General features: G+C 53.4%; 1 pseudogene; it reads left to right on the top strand.

Annotated features, from left to right (window-relative positions):
- The first annotated feature begins 746 nt into the window (after positions 1-746).
- Positions 747-864, top strand: LOC134898116 (5S ribosomal RNA; annotated as a pseudogene).
- The last annotated feature ends 3,777 nt before the right edge of the window (positions 865-4,641 follow it).

The raw sequence follows: 4,641 nt of genomic DNA, 5'->3' as shown, positions 1-4,641 counted from the left end.
CCACTAGACATACCTATGGCTAAGCATTCAGGATATTCCTATGTGATAATTAGCAGACTCGGTACAGCTTGCTGGGCATTGTTGTTCCACTAGACATACCTATGGCTAAGCATTCAGGATATTCCTATGTGATAATTAGCAGACTCGGTACAGCTTGCTGGGCATTGTTGTTCCACTAGACATACCTGGTAAGAGAACAATGAGATATGAGGTTACTTCATAGTTCAAGCAAATTGATCACAAAAGTAGTCCAGTATAAGTGCCAGACGAATCCCTTAGAGATTTTCTCCCTTTGAGATCTTTCTCCACACAATGATTCAGCTACGCTAAGATAACATTCTTAATCCAAATAAACATCATATGATGTAATCTCAGTTTGGCGTGATGGCTCTGTGAACGAAAATATGTATGCGTCTCCAATATTGTAAATTATATATCTTATCTGTTTGTATAATATCTTCTTCCTGAAATTATAACAGTATAACCTATGATAGGAATATACCAGGAAGAAGAAAAATCTACAGTATGATGTGTACCAGGCTCCACCCTAATTCCTGACTGGATATGAATTACAAAAAAAGGGGGAAAGATAGAGGAACTTGTATCGTAGACTCTGAGAGAATTCCCAAGAGTTGTGTTATAAATGCTCCCAAATCTAGAAAAAAAGTGTAGAAAAAAGTGGGAATTGGGAATTCTCTCAGAGTCTACGATACAAAGTTCCTGGTGTCATCAGGTGTGATATATCTACCTGCGGTCAAACCATACTGAGTATGCCCAACCTTGTCTGATCTTGGAAGCCAAGCACTGTGGGCCAGGTCAGTACCTGGTTGGGAGACCACCAGGGAATACCGGGTACTGCAGGTATTTTTATCCAAACCAAGGACACAGGACCTAGAACCACAATCCTCTATCTTTCCCCCTTTTTTTGTAATTCATATCCAGTCAGGAATTAGGGTGGAGCAATCGGAGGAAGTAGGATATACCCGCCAGTAGCTTAAGGACATACGCTCTGGCCTGTCCCGCCGAGTACAACTCCCAAACAAAATCTAAAAGCAAATAAAGATGACTCTTACCTCCAGGGCCCCTGCGAATCAAAAATTGAGACGACTGCTCCCACGCAGACAGGTAAGCCGCATAAGTAGCCGGGGCCAGGGAACGGTGGGCTAGTCCCTCCACATCGGATGGATAACATGCCATACATAATTGGGGCAAGAGTCACCGCAGGAGTTAGCGTCCGGAGCTAGCCGCCAAAAACGACGCCAATCAAAGCGCAACAGTGCATCCGCGACGGCATTATCCACCCCAGGACATGTCGTGCCGTAAGCATAATATTGCTCTCCAGGCAGCGCAAGACTATCTGCGCCAACACTTGCAAAACTGGCATAGACATAGAGCGCTGTCTGTTAATAGCCTGGACTACTCCGATGTTGTCTCACCAGAACACCACAGGCCTATTCTCCAGCGCTGAGGCCCACAACTCAAGTGCAACCATAATGGGAAAAACTTTGAGCAGCAGCATGTTCCCTGTCAGCCCCTGCGCCACCCATTCCACAGGCCAGGGAGCTGCGCACCAAGCCTCCCGGAAGACAGCTCCAAACCCTGTGGAGCCCGCCGCATCTGTGATGAGCTGAAGATCAGGACTGGCGACCGGGGGGGGGGGGGACACAACCAAATTCGAACCCCGTTAAAGAAGATCCCACCGGATCTCCCTGGACAACCGAATATAGTGATGGGCGCGCCGCACTCCCACCATCACTCTTTCCAGCTTTCTGCAGAATATCCGACCCATTGGGATTACCCGGCAGGCAAAATTAAACAGACCCAGCAGTGCCTGCTTAAGGGCAACCTTGCCCGCCGCCAATGCCAACAGGATACCATCATGCAGGCACGCAACTTTCTCGCGTGGAAGCCGACACAAACCCTCAAAGGTATCAATTTCGATGCCCAGATAGGACAGGACCGCCGAGGGACCTTCAGTTTTATCCTCCGCAATGGGGACCCCAAGAGACCTAAAAAGGGTTTCCGCATTCTCCAGGAGTCCAGCGCACCACAAGGAATCCGCCGGGCCCACAAGGAGGAAGTCGTCTAAGTAGTGCGCCACTCCCTCCTCCCCCAAGTTCTGCACCAAGCACCAGTGCAGGAATGAACTAAACCGTTCAAAATATGCACAGGAAATGGAACATACCATCGGGAGGCATTTGTCCACATAGTACCTGTCGTCCAGATGAAAGCCCATGTATCTGAATGCGAATGGATGCAGTGGCAGTAACCGAAACGCCGACTACAGATCCAGCTTACACATAAAGGCTCCCGATCCGAACGAGTGAACCATGTCCAATGCCGACTCAAAGGATTGGTAAGCGACGCTACAGAGACCCCTGTCAAGAGCATCATTCAACAAAGAACCCTCGGGAGAGGATAGATGCTGTATAAGCCGAAATTTGCCCGGGGTCTTTTTAGGAACCACCCCCACAGTTGACACCAATAAGCCTTCAACCGGGGGGTAGTCGAATGGCCCCGACATGCGTCCCAACGCCACTTGCATAACCTTCTCCCGCAAGATCAGAGGAAACACCAACACTGAACGCAAATTGCGTCCAGTTCCCGCCCGCACCTCCCCCGCTATAGGCAGGCTGAAACCTTCCGAGAAACCGACCCTCAGGAATCCCGCAGTTTCGCGACTGGGATAGCTATCCAACCAACTCGCAAGTTCCTCTAAACAGATGGGGGCTCTATTTAGTGTTGGCCACCACGGGACCGTGGTTTTGTTGGCCTTTTGTTCCCCCACCCCCCCACCCGCTGCACGGGTGCAGTCTTTGATCGGGTGTGTACCGCTGCACCGAATACAAAGATGTTTGAACTTACACATTGTCCCCAAGGAACACTGTCAGTTGTTGTAAGCGAAACATTTACCATGTCCTGTTCGCGCACAACCTGACCGACCCATGAACGCGGGGGGTTCCAGAAACCGCAACTTTTATGCCGCGTCGGAACCGTTTCCGTGGGTGACTTGTCGTTGTTAGTCACATCCACATAAAGCTCGACATCTTTCTTCCCCAGGTCCATGACCTCACGACCGTGCTGCTTACGACGAATCTCCTCATCGTAATACCGCCATGCCGAGCCTTTTGTGGATAGCTTGTGAATTAAGAACATATAATGCATGACATTAGTATGTTTGTCCTGCCGTGTTCCCAGGTAACAAGTTGCAAACACGTACATGCCCCGTAACCAGTTCTGGTACGACATGTACGCATCCTCCGCCGCTTCCCCTTTCTTCCTAGCCACCGCAAGCGCCTTTTTGGTCTTGCCAGTTAGGGTAAAGATATTCACATAGCGGCCTTTCCTGATCCTATCCTTCACCCGCGGCCGCAGTCCCCGAAGCATCGCTGTGTTAGCACAACGGACCTCGTCCGATTGAGCTGACTCCACAGACATGCTCAATGTGGACGATCGCCTGCGCCTCTTCCGGCCTCTATCCCTAGAGCGCCTTCTGCGATCCCGAGACGATCCCGAGGAGCCGAAGAAGTAGACGACAAACTATCATTGTGCTGGCCGTGTCTATGTCGTCTATGCCTCCGCCGTCTACGGCTCACCAATGAAGATGACCCCCCAGATACCGCCACCTCTGAACTAGCGGCACTCGTCACCGAGCCAACCCAATCGGGGTCAGAAGCTGACTCACTAGATGCTCCAGCTGCATGCGCTGCCACAGCCTTGCCTCTTCTGGGTCTACCACTCTGAACTTGCTCCGCTATGTCATCAGGTCCGGTCACTGCAGCTGCAGGTGCAAGAGAAGGAGACACTCCAGCCCTGTCGGTTACGCTTCTGCCCGTAGGAGCTGTCACTGTACCTGCAGCAGCCATGCTAGCTATCGCTGACGTCACTGCTGACACCAGCGTCTGTGTCAATTGGGACGAAACCGCCCCCGCCTCTGTCGCCCCACCCCCCAGCACCCCACCGGGACCGTTGGTGAGCAGGGGAACCAAGGCTGCCACCACCGCAGCACAGATGGCCGACACGTTCGCAGTGTTTGCAACTGGCCCCTGCGCTGCCTGCATCTGACTTGCAGCCTGCGGACCCATTCGTCTCGCATCCCGCATGGCAGAAGCCCTAGCCACCCCAGCGTATAACTCACGCCTCCGTCTAGAGTCCCTCACAGAAGGACCAGCGCCGCCCGTAGGACGGGAGTTTGGAACCCAAAACCTCCACACCGTGAACCCCAGCTGCCCTTGAAGAGGCACTCTGCAGCAGCGCCATGCGCCGCTGACCCCCAGCTCCCCGGAGGCCAGCACCGCCGCGCACTCCTGTACTACCAGCCACCTCACCACCAGCGCGTTGCGACATGGTGGCTGGAATAGCAGCCGCACGGGGGGACCCTAGCTGTTGAGCCAGGGAGGCCACAAATAGCCGCCCGGTCCCGGGGACGTCCTCTGCCCCGCACAGCATTAGTGTCTGCAGGCCCCGGAAGGCCGGACGCGGGAGCCCGCGTGCACGAGCGCCCGGGACTGACTCCAGAAACCTCCATCGCCACCCCGTAGGTCTCTGGAGCTCGTCCGGAGCCCATGAGGTAACGGGCAGGGAGGGCTACAACCCGGCGCGGCCTGCCAGCATCACCTGATCCGTGTCCCGCCGGCTCCA

The sequence above is a fragment of the Pseudophryne corroboree genome, chromosome 3 (assembly GCF_028390025.1).
Source record: "Pseudophryne corroboree isolate aPseCor3 chromosome 3, aPseCor3.hap2, whole genome shotgun sequence".
Lineage (NCBI taxonomy): Eukaryota > Metazoa > Chordata > Amphibia > Anura > Myobatrachidae > Pseudophryne > Pseudophryne corroboree.
Note: the sequence above shows the minus strand (reverse complement) of the source record. Positions and strands in the feature narration are given on the sequence as shown.